At 39.3% G+C, this 23,064-nt stretch overlaps 1 long non-coding RNA gene across 2 annotated transcripts in view; it reads left to right on the top strand.

Moving 5' to 3' along the window:
* The window catches only part of LOC140684325 (uncharacterized), a 54,520-nt gene that overhangs the window by 26,395 nt on the left and 5,061 nt on the right, over window positions 1-23,064 (top strand). The window contains exons 2-3 of one of the 2 annotated variants that reach the window (XR_012056472.1): window positions 19,050-19,281; window positions 19,548-19,678. This is a non-coding gene — a long non-coding RNA (uncharacterized lncRNA). Of the gene's footprint in view, window positions 1-19,049; window positions 19,282-19,547; window positions 20,811-23,064 lie in introns of those variants that run through there. The other variant, XR_012056471.1, reaches the window with a different exon arrangement.

The following is a 23,064-nucleotide window of genomic DNA, read 5'->3' on the forward strand; positions in this document are numbered from 1 at the left end:
ACAGAACTAAACCAGGGAGTCACTACTATGCTGTAGATGCCCTTTTCAGGTATAATGGATAGAAAACATATTGCCCAGATCAGAAGGCAGAGTTGATCTTGTGGTCTGAATAAATCACATTGTGTGCATACCTGAGCTAGCCCTCAGCAGCCAGCTCAGGTGTGGGAAGCAGCATTGCCTGGTTCAATGGCCTGACAGCCTGTCTAGACTAGCAGGCAGGCTGATAAAGCTGGAGAAAAAGCTTTTTGAAATGATCAAACTGCATTTGGTACCAAAAGCAATTCCTCAGGAATAGTTCTAAATCTGTACATCACTGTTACTGGAAGTAAGAAATGGAGGAGGCAGCACCAGATCATCCTGTTCACTTGCAGCGTGTGAGACAGCAGCTCTGGAAGCTGCTCTCCATGTCCAGTCCTGCAACTCATAATCCACATGTGGTGTGGTTCAGCATCCAGCACAGGAACCAGTGAGTGGAACCCAGGACAAGCAGACTGGGACTGGAATGTGCATGAGGGAGAAGACCCATGGAAAGACTGGGTGAGGAGATCAGTGTGAGTTACAACAAGGAAGAGAAACTAGATATTTAACCTGGGTTTCTGGTATACATTGCGTGATTGACAATCTCAGGACACAAAGCTCGTGGAAAGGGTGGAAACCACACAAGGAGTTTGAAGCCTGGGGATGAGAAATGTCACTGGGGAGAGTGCAAGAGTAGGCCACAGGCAGAGAGACAGCAATTAGATGAGGAGGTAGGGAAAAAGATCAGAGGGAATGTATAACAAAGAACCCGGTTATAGAAACAGAGCAGGGGAAATGTGAGTTATGATCCCACATGTTGCTGTTCTTCCAGTATTTCCTCACACGGGAGCCAACAACTTTGTAATTTATGCATCCTCTTAACCCCTTGGAAGTCTAGTGAAAATTAAATTTTGCAGAAATGAGGTCAGCTTTGCACTCCTTCCAGGGCTTAGGCTGTTTCTAGTTTATTCTTTCCCCCATGCTGTGGGTGACCCAGAAAAAAGGACACCTATCTAACAGTAGAGAATAGTGTCCAGACTTTGCTGTTGGGCTTGGTCATCTTGCAAACAAATTGATGACAAATTCAGTGATTCTAAGAGACATCAAACAGAGAAGCGTAGCAGTTCAAAAGCAGTAGCAGGGTTTCTCTCTTAAAATTCAGGTGCTGGTAGTAGACTGTGTGGAGGATTTTTGTTTATATTCTTCTCTTTTGCTTTTATGTTTCTGTTCTTGAAGAAATCTTTGGAAAATAGCATTTTATTCAGATGTCACACAGCTGACAGCCTGCTGCTGCTATCAGGAGATACATCTTATTTCAGTTGAGCTGATTTGACAGACACTTGTGAAGTTTCTCTGCTTTATGTCTTGGCTCCAGGAGACATGCTTACAGAAACAGAGCACTCTATCAATTCCACTTGTGACTAACAGATTATTATTATTTGTTTCTTATCCCAAACAATCAATACTTGGCAGTCTGTCCTGAGAAACACTGCTTACAGTTCTTTCTCCTGTTTGCTAGATAAGCTTTTCCCTGTTATTAACTTCATTTTCCTGCACATAAAGCTGGCTGGTGAGGCTCTTTGGGACATTGCTGTCAAAATGATTTTTCAATAGAAAACATTATTTCTGCAAAACATTTTGCTGGGAAAATGAAGTGAGTGCCCAGCACTTAATTTGCTTCAAGGGCCAGGCCAGATCATACACTATGTCACTCCAGAAATGTGTGTCTGCAGCCTAGCTCAGGGGTCAGACATCATTATGTGGTGCCCTACGGTAGGAGAAGGCAAGGAGGAAACAAGACAAAAGCAAGGACAGAGGGATCTGCAGATTATATTTCTGTGAGACTCTGCTACGTGATAGAAATATGCTTAAGATGTAAATTTAACTGAAGTGAGACCTCAGCACCTTAAGAGGTTTTTGGGAGGAACAAAATGAATCCGTGGTCTGACTTCAAGTAATTTACCATATTTAAATAGCAGCAATATCATGCCAGTAAACCCTAATCTATCTAAAGTATGACAGCTCAAAATGCAAGCCTAGCCACATGATTTAAGTGAAATATGGACTTTGTCTTGTTTACATATCCTTTGTGAAGCAAAAAAAAAAAAATCCAGTAAAATTTTCAACCTGTTTTATGATCCTGAACTTTTTCATCCAGGCCAAATATGAATATGCGCATATGACTTGAATCTAAAGCCTATTATCATCCTCATGGCCTCACCCTCAAAAACCCTGTAAGAACTTGTCCTGGATGCTGCAGGACCTCAAATGGAGTCAAGGCAGGCAAAACTCTAAAACCCTTCCCTGCAGGCTCACCTCTGCAGAGTCCTCTCTGACAGTAGTGAAAGCCACAACGTGAAAGACAATTACTGACAATCTACAGGTATTTGGTAATCAAGTCCCTAACTTCCACCAGTTTAACAGAGCCAAAAGAGCCTCAGTACACATGCACAGAGAGAAGCAGACAAAAACCCATCTACAGAGCCAGCCAAGCCCCATAAGAATGGCATGTTCTTTTGTCCATGGCAGATAGTCAAAGGAGATCATCCTGGTTATTTCCAGTCTCCTCATTACAACTGTGAGCCTTTCTTAGCAGGGAGGCATTTTGTACATGTTGCATAGGCACAGGGTATATTCAAGTCCTTTTTTGTTACATCACACCAATCCTTTCCTTCTCTAAGCTTTCATCCCTAAAGGAGGTCCTGTCAAGCTCAGGCACAAAACACTATTTCCAGGAACTCTGAACAACTGATTCTCTATTCTTATCCTGGGCTGTTGCTCTATTTAACTCAAGGGCACATTTTAAATAAATGATCAAAAACGTTGCAGTTATGTTTCCAAAGCAATAAAGAAATCAGTGAGTGGCTTTGGGACTTCTGGTCATCTACTGGTAAGTTATAGAAATCTAGATGAAGGGGTCCTTGAGGGTATTTTCTAAGGCTAAGACACTAGAGTATTCTCTTGACACAGACTGAGGAAGGAAAAAGAGAGCAAAAACTATGCTGGGTCTGCAAGGCAGAACTGCAGATCAAAACAGCTCCCTCAGCATTACAGTGTTTGCCTCTTGATCCTGCTCTTGGCTTGCCCTGTGTTTCCAAGCAGAGTCACATACAGTTTCTAGTTTTAGGAAGCTTATGCCACTAGCAACACAATCATAGTTCATCTAAGTGGGCAATCACAGTCCAGCTGTCAGCTGGCCTACACACACAAACTCACGGACACACAGACAGACAGACACACACACACACATGCACACTCCTGCACTCCCAATGGGTCACATGAGGTAGTGACCACATGCACTATTGCTCCCAGCCTAGGCTAAATGTCAAAACAAACTCGACTGGCACAAGAAACAGAATTAGCACTAAAGGAAAAGGTACCCGAAGCCACAATACACAGATGGAGGGTAAACTGAATCTACAGTTTCCCAAAACAGTCTTTGAAGCAGTAGAATAAATGAGAAAGGATTTGTTACAGTATTGTCATACACCCTCTGCTTCACAGCTACTCTGTCTGCCAAAGAGAAGATGTTTATTTGCCTTTTGAAACTGAAATGGTAGTGATACAATTTCTGTTGGTATCACTATTGACTTTCATGTGGAAGAACTTTTTTCTACAGGACTGTATCTACTTTTTTTTTTTTCTCAAAATTAAATTTTATGCCGGAATAAGATCTCTGCAGGGCGTAGTATGTAATAGGTCTTGTCAAACTTGTGACAGAAGCTGAAAGTGCCATCAGGCAGGGAATCTGGGAGAGATGTTATCTGGTCTCCTTGCTAAGGCTGTTGAAATCAAGGCTGCTCTGGCAGAGCCCTTCTCTGACTGCCATGGATTTGCCACTCCAGCTATGAAAGGGGATGAGGCACACTGGCCAAGAGGAGTGACCAAGACTCACCTTTGTGGCATTCCCATTATCTGGACAGAGAGGCATAATTCTGTCTCTCAGGAGAAGCACAGAGAGAAGAAGAGAAAACAATCTTTATATCTCTCCTTTGTTTTCTCCATGTGGAATTTGGCATGGAGATTGTTTACCTGAAATGATTGCTTGATTGGATTCTGGTGAAGCTTGTTTGGGTTCAATGGCCAATTGGATCCAGCTGTGTCTCCAACTCTCAGCAGGCATTCACAAGTTTGTTAGTTAGTTGATAGGTAAGTAATAAGTATGTATGTAGACTAGGATAGTCTCTCTTTAAATAGTATATTAATGTAATATAGTATAGTTTTAATAAAGCTATCCTTCAGTCTTCTGTGCTGGAGCCAGACATCACCATTTCTTCCCTGCTGGGGTTGCCTTTTTTTACTATACACCTTGACCTCTTTTCCTGTCCTTGAGAAAACCAGTCTTGAGATTCTTAAATCACACACACATGTCCTTTGACCAAAATTTCAGTGTATCTCTCCTTCACTGTGACCCACTTCATTTGTGAAAAGGGGATAACAATAAGACTTCACATTACATGATTATTTATAAATCATAGAATGATTTGGGTAGTAAGGGCCCTTAAAGATCATCTAGTTCCTGCCCTCCTGGCACTAGGCCAGGTTGCTCTGACTCCAGCAAACTTGACCTTGGTCACTGCTAGGGATAGAACATTCACAGCTTTGGGCAACCTGTTTCTGTGCCTCACCACCCTCACAGATAGAATTTCTTCCTAATAACTAATCTAAACCCACAGTCTTTCAATTTGAAGCCATTGCCCTGTGCCTTCTCACTACACGGCCCGGTAAAATGTCTCTTTCCATCTTTCTTGTAAGCTCCCTGCAGCTACTGGAAGGCCATATTTAGGTCATCCAGAAGCCTTCTCCTGAATGAACAACCCCAATTCTGTCAGCCTTTTCTCACAGGAGAGCTGCTCTATCCCTCTGATCAACTTGTTGTTCCTCCTCAGGACTCCCTCCAACAGATCCGTATCCCTCTCAGCTGAGGACTCTATAGCTGGATTTAGCACTCCAGGTGGGGTCTCACCAGGGTAGAGGGGCCTTGCCCTCCTGCCCACACTGCTTTGGATGCAGCCCAGGACACATTTGGCTTTCTGGGCTGTGAGTGCACATTGCTGGGTCCTGTCCAACTTCTCATCCACCAGCACCCCCAAGTCCTTTTCGGCTGGGCTGCTCTGATCTGTTCATCCCCAGCCAGTGCTGATACCAGGACTTTCCCTCAGTGAAGCTGAGCTAATTGTCTCAAATCTTGTCCTGTCCTACATCTGCCTTAGCACAGCTCCTAGGAGGATCTGTTCCATGATTTTCCCAGGCACAGAGGTGAGGCTGACCAGTTGTAAGTTCTCAGGAAATTAATTAATGGATTAATTCTCCTTTAGAAGTAAATGAAAGATTATCTATTAAAAGAATGGTTAATTTTAAAAGTAGCTGCTGTTAAAAAAAAAAAAAAGAAAAAACAAAAAAACCCCACAAAAATAGTTATTCCATTGTTAGAATTGGTAGAGCAGCACTGGAAGAAACTTCAGGATTATACAAAAAATGGCACATAATGTTATAAGAAAATAAAGACAGAAAAGTACACTTCCGTACAATCAAAAAGCATATTGTACTTTTTATACACAAAAAGGTGCCATCTGGAGTGTCCTCTTTCTGACTGCAAAATTTTAAATCAGTCGTTGTATAGAAGAACCCTCTATAGCTTGCCAAAAGTCAATGAAGGAAATTTTTTGTAAGTATAATAAGAATTTAAACATGCAGAAAAGAAAAACATCCATGATGGTACTACTAGTCCAAGACCTGGAGTTTGTGAAGACAATGATCTTAATGGCAAGCTCACAAGAAGCTTCACAGGTAAATCAATCTTACTTCCTCTTGTAATGATAATCCATCGCCACATACCACATCCGAAATTTAACCCATTATCATCAATAGAATACTCTGCATTGACTTCAGAAGACCAGCCCTGAAAGCAGTGTAATAAATTAAAGATTAGCAAAAGGTGTTTTAATGGAAGAAAGCCATCTGCCAACAAGATCTACCAAGACAGAAATCTTTAAAATTGTAGTGTTCCTTCACTGACATTCTGGAACGAGTCGCAGAAATCTTATTCCACAGAGCTATCATTGCCCTGTAATTTAAAAGCAAGTAAAAATCAGCACTTAATCAGATCAGAATGTGTTAGTCAGAAGACATGCACATAAAGACAACAATACATTATAAATCCATTTAGCAGAGAACCCTTCAGGATGATTTGCTCACTTTCAGAGAATACTGTCTTGACAGGAACCTTTAGAATAGCACTTACAGCTCTATTACATGACATGGATTTTCAACTAGAGTCAGCAGAAATATAATTTAAAAGTACTTCAGACTACTTCATTATTGACATGATGCCCTGGCTACAATATTCCCTCAGATAGCCATTGTCATTAGTGGAACTGCTCTGACATCTTTGCTATAATTCTCAAGAACAGTTATCCTCTAATTCAGTAACTTAGAGAGCAATGCACCTCTTCTATGAGAGATAGAAAGGAAGAAATAGAAAATCATTCTCTCCTGCTTCAATCATTTTGTTACTTTAGTTAGCCATAGAGATATGCCTTGCTTGGAAAGTTTCTGTGAAGTTGCAAAGTTGGATTTATCTCCACAGACTGTGGGTGGGTGACACCCACTAAATTTATTAACACAGATTCTTCACAGATTCTTCTTCACTCTAATTCCTTGTGTTTCACTCACTGAAAACATCCAATCAGTGTCTAAACAGCAAACATTTCTGACTAGATTTAGAAAATCTGTCTTCTTCTCAACTTCACTCATGTAAAATACACTGTTCAAGAAGGCAAAGAGCTTTTTGTCTATAACAAAATAGGCATTACAATTGAATTAGGTCCTCAATTTGGAATTCAGATAATCAAAACACATATCAGGTGTCTAGGAATATCTGAACAGATGGAAACAAAAAATTGACATTTCAGAATTATACCCTATTTTGTCATGACCATAACTAGTCAAATTTGCTGAAGAAAAAAAAGCAGTGAAGGGGGTAGAAGGACCTTACACATATAATGCAGGCATCAAAATTGTACCTGGCATATGAACACATGCACAGATGCTTCCTATACTAAATAGTGAAAAATTTAGGAGTTCTAATTTCTCTAATTCCTAACAGGCAATCTCTTCTAGATTTGACAATCTGTTGCATTTTTGCAAATGGAAAGTGAGAATTCTACAGCAAGCATCTCCAGGAGCTTTCAAACATCCTTACTGTCACATAATGGTAAGAGTGAACTTCCTCAGTGCCTTCCTAGTTACTGCACTTATTTGTCAGCCTTGTCCTCAAAGCACAAGTTTATCCTGTGGAAATAAAGGAAATAAAGATGAAAAAAGCAGGGAGAAAGAGTTCCTTCTCCTTTTTAACCAGCACATACAATAAATAATATGATAAATAAGAGTGTTTTGATACGGCTTGGCATATGCAGCTGTGTTCAATAGAGTGAACCACTGCAGATCACAATTAAAGTATCTGGCATGTGAAGATCCTAAATATCAGAAAGAAACCAGCAGTCAGCCATAAAAAATGAATAAACACACATAGCCTGAGCTACATCTTAACCAGCAAGATGTATGAACTACAAAGGAATATAGGATATTTTGGGATTTTTTGATTAAAAATTATCCCTCTTCCGAAAGCAATCTTTCAATTTCTACCTAAGTTTGATTAGATAGCATGATGGTATAACTGACACCTTCAGAACTGTGCTAACAGTAGGTCAACTATCCAATGAAAACTATTAATACAGTGAGAAAAGACAATGAAAAAAATAAATGGCTGGTAAAGACCTATTTAAATACAAAATTTACACTAAATCCACTAATTTGCTGATAGAAATCTGTTCTAGAAAGAAGGTTTACCTTTTAGTAAGACCTTCAACACTTTTTTTACCAACCATGATTTGTGCATTCATACATGCGTATTCATCAGCTCTGGAACTAAGTGCAGCACCTTCAGCTCTAAAAGTTCAGTAACTGGAGAATGTTCGGCTGGCAGCAAAGTGGGGTCACAGTGAGCCCACAAACACATGTACAAATGTAAGCCATGCCTCAGTCAGGATGGCCACTGCTAACCCAAGGCCTTTTGTTACTGGCTATATCAATTAAACCACATCAAACCACGCTGTTGTTAACAGAACTGCTTCAACTCTGATGCTGAAATACCTCCAATATCATCACATTTGCTTTAAATTAAAACTGCCTGTAGTTTAAATGTAGGTATCAGCCCTTAAAAAAGAAATTACTGACTAAAATTTGATGGCCAGCTATAAATCAGATTTTATGATCCTAGCCTTAAAAACTTACCGATTTTTAATAATAATAAAGTTTAATCAAACTCTGTTTCTCTCTTATGGTGCTGCATTAAGACCAATTATCAGGTTCTGCTATGCAAAATACTTCAACACAATCTTACAGAATAACTCCATAAAAGAACATGTCTATGGACAGAAGTAGAAATGTCCTTCATGTTTTAAATTTTGTTCACCTTATAAAATATCTCTCCCAACTTAAGCCTCAGTATTCATAAATCAGTACCTAGAATATTGTACTATATACATGAAAGTGTAAATGAAAAATAATCTGCTACATGAAATTTCCCAGATGCTTGCAGCTTACTGGGCAATGTATAATGTTTGTTCCTACCTGATGATATCATAGGCAGAGAAAGGGCACTTATTCTCAAGTCATGCAAATCTCTCACGCTGTTCATGAATTTATTAAATAACACAAGGTTTCCAAATATCTCTTATCTGTGAAGTCAAACAATAATGTATTTCTTAAATTAACATAAGAATCACAGATTCAGAGAACTAGCTGAGCTGGAAGGGACCCTCAAGGATCATCAAGTCAATTCTTGGCCCTGCCCAGGACCATCCCCAAGACTTACACCAGGTGCCTGAGAGAATTGTCCAAACGCTTCTTGAACTCTGTCAGGTTTGGTTCTGTGACCAGTCCCCTGGGGAGCCTGTTCCAGTGCCCAACCACCCTCTGGGTGAAGAACCTTTTTTCTAATGTCCAACCTAACCCTCCCCTGACACCACCCCAGGCCACTCCCTTAGGTCCTGTCACTACTCACCAAAGAGAACAGATCAGTGGCTGTCTTCTTTCCCTCAGAAGGGCTGAATTCTGTGTTAGAGCAGAAGAATAAGGCCAAATGTTTTCAATAAGATTGTAGAAGCTAATGGAAATATCTCTCAACATATTGCCCTTTTCTCCACCCATCTTTCCCTAGGCATAGTTGCATCTTAATTATTTGCCCTTGCTGTCCCATCACCAGTTTTCCAAGTCACCTGTAACTCAGCTTTTCCCTCTGATCTGTCTCAAGGTAGACAACCTAGGTTGAAACAGGAAATCAATAAATTCTGGGCTTCTATCAGACTTTCAAATCCACAGTAGTTAGATGAATTTTAATTGGTTAACCACAGAGTGCAGAAGAATCCATTAACATGTGCATAGGCCCTCTGGAGACAATGCTTCATCTAATCAGTTTTTTAGCAACCCCAATGACAGCTATGGTGGTAGCCACTGTGTAGTGAAAGAGCATTAACAGCATTTTACATTTATATTTTCCTGCACCGGAGATTTTTTAAATTTAATTTCAATTCTCATTATATAAGATTTGATTGAAAATAACAAACCTAAAAGGAAAGTGATCTCATTTAACTGTAGTGCTCGGTTAGCCTTCATTTTTAAAGGTTGCTTTCACTTCATTTTATATAACTGGTTGGGGGGAAGAGGGCTGGTTAATAACAAATAGTAAGGGGGGGGTTACATTTAAAATCTTACTCAGCAACGTGATACGTCTCACTACAAGAAAGTGCAAACAGTGGATGAATTATGGGCTTCATTTATCTTTCTCTTTTTATCAGCTGTGTGCTACATTAAGAAACTCACTTACTCTGAGTGCTGCTGGCTCAAGTCCTTTTGGAGTTGGCATGTGGTACATTGCAGTGACTGATCATTGTGTACTGCTGCAGCACCATGACAGGGGGAGGAATAGCAAATGAATGAATGCCTCTGGGAAGGGAAGGCCAGAATATCCACCGGTTTAAGATTAAATACAATTGTTTTTATCGCTGAAGACTCATGAAATAGAGTCCAAGAGCATAATGACAAGCAGCTTGGTCATTAGAGATCACACAGTATTGTCATTTAAAAAAAAAAAAAAAAAAAAAAGACATAAATCTCAACATCCATGCAAAGTGGGTAAAATTATCTTAATTCTGAAGACAATTTAAGACATAGAGGTTAAACAAATCAAGTAAGGTGATGTAGCAAGTCACTGGCAGAGCCAAGAATACAACACCAGATTCCTTACTCTACCCCTAGTGCTCTTATCTCTGGGACACAGGCCTAAAATAATAAGAGGCTCCAACCTGATAGAAATTAAAACATACCATAAGTTCTACTTGCAAGCAGGGTTTGGAATGTGCATTTCAGTGCAAGAAAAGGTGGTTCACATCAACCCCTCCTCCTGCTCCACAGCTATCGCAGAGGTCATGACCACTTATTTCCTCTCCTCTCATTCCTCAGCCTGGTAATAATCTCTTTAGGGATAATTACATATGGCTGTGCTATACATTTCAAAATGTGGAAAACTCATGTTTTTTTCACTGTGCAGTGAAAAAATTGTATAGTCAAACAACAAAGATGTTTTCTTCAAGTAAACTCTACTACTGTTATACAGCCAACTAATATCACACAGTCTTCCTATCTTATAAGGCAGAAGAACCACATAGAAAAAATTAGTACTAGTAATATATTAGTGAAAGGGGAGAAGAAGCAGCAGCAAATGGATTGAAAAGCCTACACCCCTCACCCTTTGTGAGAAGTGAGATGAAAAAATATGAGCAATAATGGATAGCCGAACAGATATTATCTTCATTGAAATATGACATTTCCTCAGGTGAATGGCTTTACTGGCTAATCAAGATTGGCACTTTGCCCTCAACAGTAGCCATTCCTGAGTGTTCAATTTATTAGCAAAAGAAAAGAAGCTGTAATACACGGAGCCATTGAGAATTCTCACTGGCATGTGATGATCGTTTATCTCTCTGAGTCAAGAGAGGAGTGCAGTCTTGAAAATTTTCCAGCACATTTCATTTTGAAAATACAACCCTCCAAACTAATTTTAAGTCCAAGTTCAGATTAAAGCCATCAACAGACTCAGAATTTGATATAAACAGGAGATTTTAATGTAAACAAAGCATAAAAATCTAAACAGGGCAGATGAAGATAAAATCATGGAAGGTCTTGGTCCTCAACTAGTAACCCAGAAAGAAGAAATGTACCATATATGTACCATATAGCCACAGTATGAGTTTTCCAGGAGAATCCTCCAAAATAATTTTATTTCCAATCAGCCTCAGTTCTTCTTGACAGCATAGATGAGAGACAGGCAAAGACAACTTGTTGTTGGACAAGACATCCATGAGCCAGAAGTGTGCCCCTGTGGCCAAGAGCCCAGTGGTATCCTGAGATACATTGGAAAAGTGTGGCTGGGTAAGGGAAGTGATTCTGCCCCTCTACTCTGCTTTGGTGAAGCCACATCTGCGGTGCTGTGTCCAGTTCTGGGCTCCTCAGTACAAGACAAGGAACCACAGGAGAAGGTCCAGCAGAATGGCACAAACAGGATTAAGGGACTGGAGTTTCTCACTTATGAGGAGTGGCTGGGAGAGCTGGGCCTGTTTAGACTGAGAGATGACTGAGAAGGGATCTTAGGAATGCTTATAAATATCTTAAAGGGAGATGTCCAGAAGACAGGGTCAGACTCCTTTCAGTGAGGCCCAGTGGCAGGACAAGGAGCGATGGGCACAAACAGGGGTACAGGAAGTCCTATCTAATCATGAAGAAAAACATCTTCAGTGTTTGGGTGACTGAGCACCGGGACAGGTAGCCCAGAGAGGCTGTGGAGTCTCCTTCTACAGACACATTCAAATCCTGTCTGGGCACAATCCTGTGCAATCTGCTATAGATGAACCTGCTTTAGCATGGGGGTTGGAGTGGATGATCTCCAGAGGTCACTTCCAATCATGACCATCCTGTGCTTATGTAAAGGTCAGGCTGTAGGAAATGAAACTCAGAGAAGAAAAACTATTTTAATTAAAAAAAAAAAAAAAGGACCAGAATGGGGAAACTATTCTTAAATGTTTTTTCACACCCAGAAGCAGACTGCTCCCAATGGGCATTTTTCCCCTAAGATTTTTCAAGAGTCTGGATGTGGATTGGAAATCTGTGCTGTGGGTTTTCTGATTTTTAACCTGACCAAGGAGTAATTTCAATCGTTTCTTATTTCTTCACATTGCAGAAACCTTCAGTAGCAATGTTTGAAGCAATTTTACCTCCTTAACGATGTCTACACTGTAACAGTATCCCAGGGACAAGCCTATCTCTTCCCACTGACTTATTAAGGGTGGAGAGGAGTGTAGGTCATGTTTCATCAAGACACCTTGTGTAGCATAGCTTTTTTTCATTTGTGTACACAATGAGTCAAGTTTTGAAGCTGTTATATTGGATTTTAAATGCTTTGACAGAATATTACATTTTAAATGGGATTAACCTCTCTCTTCAACCTCCAAAGTCTGAAAAAATTATTACATATATCCTACAATGATATCAACAACAAAGTTAGAATCCACCAGGTGAAAACTTCAGTGCTGGAGCCTTAGGCAATGCACAGCTAGACAGGGAGCAGAGAAGAAAAATAGCATGCATAATTATGAAATGAATTAATAGACTCAACAAGCAACAAAATTGCCATGCTACCCTAGCAAGATGCAACTCTTGTTGCATCAGAGCAACAACTGCTCTGATGTGCCAGGTATAGCATGGGAAAACCAGAAGAGTAATATTTGTTCAAGAGAAGAAGTCCCAGAAAAGAAATCAGCTTCTTCTCCCAAAAACCTGTGTCAGAAACACAGACTGATGGAAAATTAGTCTTTCCTATGCATCTGATTTTCCTTATGACGGTAGAAGGAAACCATTTGGAGTCAGCTAACATTTAAGATTGGTCAGAAAACAATATTTCTTCTATGTCAAAAAAACAGGTTTTTAAAAGGACTTTTCTTTGTATGCCAAGAGAAGATGTGTGGGTGTAATTCTTTTAAGAGGGGAGAAGGTTTGCATTCTACATTATCTTGTTTTTACTTTTTTGATGGAAAACGGTGTACTTCCGCAGAACACCCAGCTGTCTATAGGATAGGTTAGTACCATGAATTTGTGCAAACTTCAGGGTTTAATTCGATGTCCTACGGATGAAGCTACTGGCTACTTTGTCAAGAATTGGTCGTTCACTGTTCTGTGGTGGTCTGACCCAAAATTCACATCAGAAATTTTCTGGAGAAAAGAAGTTGGTCAAAAGATATATATTTTTATGAACTTTAGTTTTCACTGAGTTAATTTTAAGAAAAGATATTTTGATGAAAACTTCTTGCTCAGTCTTTTCATGAACCAAAATTCTTCATTTTTAATAGCTACAAGATAAACCTCTGCCCTCACCAATACCCATGTTTCTGCCAAGCTATTTCCAGGCAAATCAGAACAAAGCAGGGCAAAGGCTATCACTGCCTTGAAAGTCTGTATGCATGCCTTTATTTCTTCCTGTTGTTGCTGCTAGAGATAAATGATCTCAAGAGCCGTATTTCTTGAAAGCAGGATGAAATTGTCTTCTTGAAAACAACAAAACAGAATAACTTTTAAGGGAAATAAATAAAAACATAACCTCCTTCAGCATCTCCCGATTTCTTCCTTTAAGCTTCCCAAGTTTTGCCTTCCTTTTCCTACTCCTGCCTGAAAAATTGCTGGTTTTCACACTCTTATGCATTTAGCCTCACAAAAAGATTGTGTTTATCTCTGTTTTAAAAATGGCTAGCAGGCTAGCAGGAGAAAAAAAAAACCACAAACAAAACAAACAAACAAACAAACTGCAACATAAAGCTATAATTTCTGAAATATCCAAGCAACACAACATTTTTCATAGCTAGGTTGGTTAGCAACCTCTCTCCCCAGCAAACCCATGTCCACAGGCACAAACTCACGCTGCATTGCCTCTCCACTGGTTGTCTCTGAAGATGAAAAAGCATCTGAGCCCACAGACCTGACTGTCATCCCCACCTTCCTTCAGGGAGGAAGCACAAAAGGAGGGAGGACCTTATGTGTCTGTGCAGGGATGAAAAGAGCTGGGAACAGCCCAGTGACCCTGGATCAACAGACTGCACCATGGCAGGACTCCTTAAGCACAGGTACATTTGTCACACCTGCCTGCCTGCCATTGCCAGGGTACTGAGACCTGTCACTTCAAATCTATCACAATATTTTTCAGGTCTGTAAACAAGTTATTCTGCAGCAGCTTTCGTTCTTGGCTTAAGGGTCAGGCTCTTGGGTGGGTTAGTCAGATGTGAGGCATCAACATACTGCAACAGACAACTTAGGAGTCTGTTTGCAAACTACTCTTCCAGCCAAGAATGTCTCACTTTTTTTTTTCCTAGCACTTAGAAAATAAAATAACTTGCAACTACTGAGATAATGGAGTTAGTCCACTAGCTAAAAGTGGTAGGAATCAAGCCATACATATGATCTACAAAACAGTTACGTAGCTTTTCTAGAAATAAGACAATATCAAACATTAACTGGGTCAACAAAGGCAGTGGAAAATCAATACAATTATTTCACACTGTTTCAGGAACCTTTTGTCAGAAATTCATCTGATAAGGTTCACATTCCTGTTGGCAGACTACCACAATAGGTGTTATATATTCAAACCAGTGTCTGTGAAAAAAAAAAAAATTATTGATTTCCAAATCTTTTAAATTGCAAAACTGAATGTGTTTCATGTTCAGGCTTCACAGTAGTGCCTTCTGTGAGGAGTGTAGCATTAGCTGATAAAATGCTAGGCTTTGAAAATATCTGAAGTTGATAGAAATAGGGATGAAAGAAAATTTTCTCATGAAAGAGAAAGGTCATCAAATTGCAAGAAAAAAGATGGTATTATAGTGTCATGACTAACTGTCCACTTTCATGATTCAGTTCCAGTATGGGAATAGAACTACAAGTGAAGAGTCCTAAGATAATCATATGTAGGTAATTTTAAATCATGTTTGTACACATGACTTAAAAAATCTTTAAGGCAGCAATCCCTAGGAAAAAAACATTGCAAGTGGAAAAAGGTCTTCACTTGTAAAATAAATTGTTCATTGTGTATTGTTTCTTCAGTTGAAATTTCCATTTTGAATAACTGATTAACTGATTTCATTTCTTCTCACTTTTTCATGTTCTTTTCTTCTCTTCCTGTGAAAAAATAAATCGTTTTCTTCCTTTCATACAACAAAATATGTAAAGTCAAGATTGTTTACTACCTGATGTACCAATTTGAAAATGAAACAAAGGAATGTATTTTTTAAACAGTAAATTTCCAGTATATTTACCCTTTGCATAAACAAACAGAACCAGAGTTTGCAAGAAATATTAAAGTTAATTTAAATTGCAAATCTGACCTTATTAAAATGGCTTTGCAGAGAGCTATAAACAAACTGTATGTGAGCTAGTAATGTAGCCAAAATAACACATTCTCAACTAGCATTATAATTAAAGCAAAAAAAATATTGTTTTCACAGTTCTGAAAATCTTAGAAGGGAAGGAGGAGTTAGGAAAATGTTATAAGGAAATCTTAAGTTTTGGGGGGAAAAAGTGTTCCAGTTGGATTTATCTTTAAAGAATTCTTGTGACATTTACTCTTTCAAACTCAAAACAAATTCTGATGAACAGTTTGAAAATGAAATGTTATTAAGTACATATTAATTTAATGTATTTTGAATGCTTTTCTCCTAAAACCACTACATTGCTTCTTAATGTTTGAAGCACAACCAGTAAGATTTACTGCATCTTCTGTGAGAATAAAAATGGAGCAATTAAGACTGTGCTTGTAGCTGAAATGGATGTGGAGAGCTAATAAATTTCAGAATTAAAAGCCAACAGATAGGCTGGGCTGCTTTCTAGGTTTATGGAAAATCTATACCTGAAAGTCTATTTAAAACAGCATAATGTTAGCAAGCAAATTGTTTCCTCCTACTTACAAACATAATACAGGCTGCAGAAGACCAGGAAAATTAGATGGAGCAGAGGTGAAACTCAACAGGAGACTTCTACCACCCCAAAAGTCTAACATGATTATTTCTCTCTGGTACAGCCTGCATGGTTCCAGGTAAGTGTAAAGGAGCACAAGCTCCTTTACAGCAGTAAAGTGTTTTCTGTTACAGGTGTGCAGGTGTTTTCTGATCACAAAGGTGTCTCTATTCATGTTCATGTCAGAAGGGTTTGTTTGTGCATTTATTTCAATGAAGTTGGTCTGAAGTAAATATATGAAATGCAATTAAGTTAGTTACTTATCTGCATTGCTGAGAGTACCTTCTCATTTGGACTCAGTACATCCGAACACAAAATAGTCAAGGACAATTTTACTGATGGAAAAAGAGTAAACCAAAAACTAAAATGGACAGTGATCCTCTAAGGCTGCTTTAGGCAGGGATGCAAAACAGAGGTTCTCTTTCTTTCAGTATCTATGTGGGAATTTTCAGGATTTTTTAAGACTGGGTTTGGTGGCCGCTTGCTTTCCAGTTTAAGCAGAGCATACAGGAAGGGAAGAGCAGTGCACAGAGTCAAGATGCTGCTTCTCATGGCTTCACAACCACTAAACCTCCTAAAGCCCTGCAGCATGCAGAGACACACATTTCTTCAATACCTAGAGCTGTGCCTGAAAGCAGAGAGCACAATCTCTGATGAAAGCTTTTCAATCCTTCTTGACAAAAGCACCACAGTAAGTCTTTGCAGGACTTTCCTTCATGTTAGGGTGGTGCCCAGTGTGAGTATGTTTTAATACTCATGTCTGTCGCTGGTCTTTGAGGCATTTTTCTGGATCTTCAGGGAAGACTTACATGAGACTTTTCACTGCTCTGCCTCTGCTCAGAATGAAAATATCAGGATGCATTTGCAGCAGTTCAGTGCTTTCTGCATCAGCACAGCCTAATTCCAAATGCAAAACAGGAAAAGATAAATCATAAAAAGATAAGCAAACTGTTGTAAATCTTGAAAAAAACTAGCAAAACTAGTGCAGATTCTGAATTAGGCTTGTGGCAGGTCTGTCGGCAAAGGAATTCCCAATTTTAATTTATTTACATGCTGCAGGACTCTGAATTACAGTAACCAAAGTTGTTTGTGTGGATAATTCTTTTAACAGTGTTGTTACTTTGGCTAAAATCATGCTGGTTTCAGTCATCAGCTCTATTTACCAACCAACTGAAAAATGAGCCATTTCCCTCCAACAAAAAAAAAAAAAAAAAATAGGCAGGAGAGAGGAGGGAAGCAGTTGTGCTAGAAGACATAGGGTTAGAAGGATATTATTGTATGTAAGTAAAGGGTTTTTCCCCATGATCCTTCTGGGTTTAAGTTTCAAATCCCCCATCAGCTATATGGAAATGCTGTAAAGCTGGGTTTGTAAGATTATATGGATATGATGAATGCCCATCTGCTTTCTCTAGTCCCTGTATGCAGAACTCGGATCGGCTCCAGCTGAGCCTGGAGCCTGATCTCTCAGTGAGAGCTGCTCTGCAGTGAATCTCAGCCTGCACTTCTACTGGCCTATTTTTCAGGACCCTTCAGTGATGCTCTCTTCTACCTCACGAATAACTGTGCATAAAGGCTATGAGCAACTAGGCTGCATCAAGGTTTTGGTTACTTATAGCATAAAACCAACAGCAATCACAGTTTGGTGAGCTGCATAATCTAGATAACAGCACAGCAAGATCAAACACAGCTTCTGAGGGCCAACAGTGAGTTAAAAAATGTGACTACCCCCTGTGTGACAAAGGAGCTGAGACTCCTTCCTTGTTTCTTATAAATTCTTCCTGGATATTCTTCTCCACCTCAAAAAGACATTTCAGTTCCTGCTGGATTCCAAACACATACAGACTACTCTTTAGATCAAGAATAAAGCAAAAAGAATTATAATTTAGAACAGACACCCCTCTTCCCCCAATCCTTTGACTGAGAAAGGAGAGCAGCAGACATACACCACTGCCAGACACGCCAGAATGTGATCCATATGGGGATAGATCCAGAGACTGGAATGGCGAGGAAATGTAATGTGAGCCAAATCCTCAGCCAAGGAAGTGCTACCAACATCTGTATCACTCTTACAAGGGAAATTCAGCCTAAGAGATTATTCTCCATATAGCAGATGGAATCATTGTTATGGAAGACACCATGTTTTAGGGGTGCCATCACTAAAAGAAGCCTCACACATCTTTAGCTCCCTTTCCTTCATAGATTTTGTTGCCAAAGGTTACCAGGTGAATGTGAAGTAGCCTCAAGCAAGACCACCAATATAAAACCAAAATTAATTCCACATTTTTGAGTGGAAAATAAAAATATTCAAAATCAGGATTGCAGGTATAGTAGATGAGACTACACAAATCAACAGGTAGTCTGTCACACTGAGAAGGTCCTCAAAATCTTAAAATGATATCACTATTATCCAGACACTCTGATTACAAGTCTTGTAAGCAGCATGAAGTAGACCATCATATCAGTGCAAATATCTGAATTCTAGTTCAGTTTCCCAATAAAGTTGATCTCATTATAGACTGAGTATTTTCACATGGGAAAAAGGGAAGATAGATGTTCCCAGGCTGGTAACTTCCATTGATTGTTTCCATTTATCAGTGTGAAAATCAGTCAAACAGCAACAAAATATTTCCTTTTCATCATTTTCCTGCAGCTGAAAAATTACTCCTCCTTCCAAGTAGGATGTCCAACAGATTAAAAAACAGTATAAATTTTCCCTCAGTCACAGATAACATTTATATGACTAACTATCAGGGCAGAGAGCTGAACTGTGTTCTGACCTGTTACAGCCCACTGAACAGGGGTGCACATGTTGTGTTTAGGGTTGGGCCATTGATGGTTATCAGTGAGGTCACGAAGAGAGAAAGATGCTAAAGTCAAGCTCTCAGAGGTGAGAGAATCCTGAACGGTGATTTCATTTGCAGGCTCCCATTTGGCCCTCTCCTGTATCAGTCTCATGATGAAGTCCCAGATCCAAAGCCCTCCCTCTACTCTGCTGTTGGGCTCCCTGCTCAACCTACACCAGAGTTCTGCCCCACCTGCACTTGGATCAGAGAGCTGCCCCACAGCAGCCTGTCTGAGAGTCACAGAGAGTTCAGAGGTGGAGTCGCACTGCGTAGCTGTGACTGGAGCACGCTTTAGGAGAATACCAGGCAGGTGAGTAACTGGTCACCTGAAAGAAATACAAGCCAATGCAGAATGCTGAGAGAGATTCAGAATTGCCATTTAAAGCCATAATTACTTGTGCCCTGGGCATGGAAAATGAATTATTGCCTTCCTCTTGCAGCAGTCTTTTATACATATTAGAAGATCAAATAGCCACACATTAATTTTTTTTTTTCTGACAACCCATGTTTCTCTAGGCTTTTGATTATTCTCACTGCTTTTCAATTACATTCACATATTTCTTTGCAAACATACAGTTTACACTAATAAGAAGCAGAAGATCTCTTACCTCTTCAGTTAGGACTGGGATGACCAAACACTCCAAACTGAAGAAAGAGAACAGCTCTCAAAAAAGACTGAATTTCCTACTTGGACAACAGATTTTAAGGTGGGAACTGTTTCTACTGTCAACAGATATAATGATACATTAAAAACTTCTCTGGACTCTTTTCTTGAACTGGTACATAAAACAATTCCTCTGACGGTGAGAGAGCCACATGAGAACTCCCTAAATATGAAAAAAATGTGAGATATTTTACTTAGAGCCGCAGTGAGAGAATAGAATAGAATAGAATAGAATAGAATAGAATAGAATAGAATAGAATAGAATAGAATAGAATAGAATAGATTGCTTCCATTGGAAAGGACCTAAGATTATAATAGAATATTTTATTTGGAAGCTACCTATAATAATACTCTAGTCTAACTCTTTAATTAATTCTGATTAAAAGTCAAAGTAAATTTTTAAGAGTGTTTTCCAAATGCCTCTTAAATACTGTCAGGCTTAAAACTCCAGACTCCTGAATTATGGACAATGATGCCCACACTTTAGACAGATGATGTCTGCAAGAAGATGCAACCCCCTAAAGCACTTGATGTCTTCACAGCCCTGTGTGTGTGTTCACCACTCTGGAAATGAGTCCATTGCCTGAATCCAAAGTGGCACATGACTGGCATGCAGATGTCCCTGAAGACACATTTAAACCCTATCTTGAACTGATAAAAGCTCTTACCACCTCCACTGTTCTAAAGCTTTCCCCACAAGGCACTGAACTGGCTCTCAGGCAAGATGAGTGAAACCAGATGTATGGTTTGCCCTGCATACTAACACTGGTTCTGAGACAAAAACACTGCAAACACTATCAAAACAAACACTCTGAGCAACTCTCATGCCTTGTGCTCTCTGTCCTACAGGCTTCTTTATATTTGCAGGGATCTGGAGAAGTCAGGAAAACACTGTTTCCTCCCCAGTGCTTTCCTCCTTGCTTTAGATTTAATAATACCAGTAAGTCACTGTCAGTATGTACAAGCACACAGGTTAAAAAAACCTCTGAATATTAATCTCTTCAGAGAAGTAAATTTTTAGATGATGTTATAAACCAAAATATAATCATTATTCTTATTAAATTATAAATCTTCTACATACTCTTTTCCTACTCTCCAACTTTCTTTGTGCTGCCCCTACACCAGACTGACAGCAGAAGTGAAGGGGAACAACAAAATTGGATTTCTAAAATTAACTCAGAAAGTACATTGCACTTCTGCAAAGCACATTTTACAGAGAGCACTGAAAGCATTTTTAACCCAGGCAAAAAAAGTCCTCTTAAATCATGGCAATGAAATGCAAATATTCATCACTGGGAAATTATACATATGACATGCAAAAACTGAGTGAAAAATTACGTTCAGGAGCAGCCTCACAATAACTCTGACCTTTTCTCTATTACTACATTAGATAATTATCAGACCAAGAAAACCATCAAGTAACACACAAAGGAGGCAATGCAATGCTCACAGCTCTTTGCTTTTTACTTCATTGGGTTGTCTGAATTCAGTCAATTATTCAGCAAACAGAAGTCAACAGTTACAGGCTAAAGAATAATATTCTGCTAGTGTATAGCCCACAACAAGTGATAACACCAGCAGAAAGAACATGTATCTTTACTATGAAACTGATTACCATTTCTTAATAGAGCTGGGAATATATTGAAGACACAGTACACATATCCTCTGTAGCAGCAGCATGTCATGCAGATTATTGTGGAAACACATTGTCATTTGCATGGAAACTCATAAAGTCCAGGGATTGTTTGCAAAAAGCAACAACAGTTAAATCCTTACATCTCAATATCTGAATTAAGTATGAATCCCCCAGGACAACCTTGACATCAAAGAAAGGATGTATACTGTAACAGAGAGACAGGCAGAGACCAGTAAGGAGATTTGATTTTGTTTGAGGCCCCCAAGTACTAGGATAAGTTCAGTACAAGATAAGTTCTGATACCTCATGACCAGCAAAGAAAAACGTGACGCTTTGAGGATACTTTAGGGTAAGAAAGGTGATGGAAAGCTGATGGCGATTGACTTAGACAGGTACTAAATATAAGGCAAATAGTTACTCTTTGATTAATAAAGCAATAGCTCAGGCCGTGAAATAAAACCAAGCTGTCACATGCTCATTTTGTGGAGAAAAACTGAGTCAATAATAACTTCAGGAGGCTGGAGAGTTCAGTGAGGAGTAAGACAGCAGGACAGAGTGACCCAGAGGGCTGTCTGGCAATGAACCCACAGAGACAGCGCAGATTTGATGGTCAGCAGCAGAGTGAGCAGGACACGATGTTTCTCTTCACAAGGAGTATGTGGAAAAGGTTAACACTGAGCACTGTTTGAATAGAGGGAGAGCTAGCAGGTGTGGATTTGACATTTCTGAGTATAAAGCTGGGAAGAGAAGCTTTCCTTGGACAGCCAGTGGGAATTTCAGGCAGTGAGAGCTAAACGTTTCACAAGACCATCGGGCAAATATTTGAAAGAAAGATGACACAATAAATGTGGCATTTTATAGCCTCAGCTAATGAGCAGGCTTCAGTACCTACTTCTCTAACATAATTGAAAAGTAGAGTACTTCTTAACCTATTTCTCATTAATGCAGGTGTTTTATCCTCAAGTTTAATCTCCTTTCCTCATTTTTTCCACTTGTGATCAGCCAAGAGTATCTCCCCCTTTGCAAGGCTGCTGAATTCTCTCATCTGTAAAAAGCAGGACTGTTTAATGGGAAAACTCTCTCTGGGATTTACTTCTGTTCCTTGTTTTGATGGGTAAACATCAAGTCACAGTGACTTTTTCCCTTCTCTTCTGTGTCAATATAAAATACATGTGCTGCTTTTACAAGATCTATCAAAAGTAAAAAAAAAAAAATCCTACCGGTTTTGCAGTAGTCCTATTTGGAATAAAAATAGATAAATAGGCAGAATAGGAAAAGCTAAAGGATACAAAAGTGCAAGGCATCAGTCTGATGAAATATAGTTGCTACAGTTTGACAAGGACTGAGGTGCTGTTTATCCCAAATCTCTTCCTGAAATCCATAAGTTGTGGATGCTCAATCTATACATTTACTTAATCCTACAAATATCTCCTGAATCAAATTTGACCAAGTTTTTAAAGCTTTCAAGATTTGCCTACCACTCTGATATTACAGAGCAGAAGAGCAGCTGCTGCTCAGTTCCTGTAAGAGGGAGGCCAAAAACATTCTTGAGAAAAAATGTCTTGATGCAGAAATCCTGAAAATGAAGAAAGCATCATTTAAGAACCAGACCTTGCCTCTTCAATTATGACTTTTCTAGAATCACTAGAACCTTGCTTATCCTTTCCTTACCTCATTTCTTGAAGGAAATCTTTAGCCAAACCAGAAAACCTAGTCTTAACATTCCCAGCATTGACAGGGATGGAAAAAACAATTAGAGAAAATGTTACTTTTTTTTTCTTGATAAAAACCCT

This window comes from Taeniopygia guttata, chromosome 5 (assembly GCF_048771995.1).
Source record: "Taeniopygia guttata chromosome 5, bTaeGut7.mat, whole genome shotgun sequence".
NCBI classification, from domain to species: Eukaryota; Metazoa; Chordata; class Aves; order Passeriformes; family Estrildidae; genus Taeniopygia; species Taeniopygia guttata.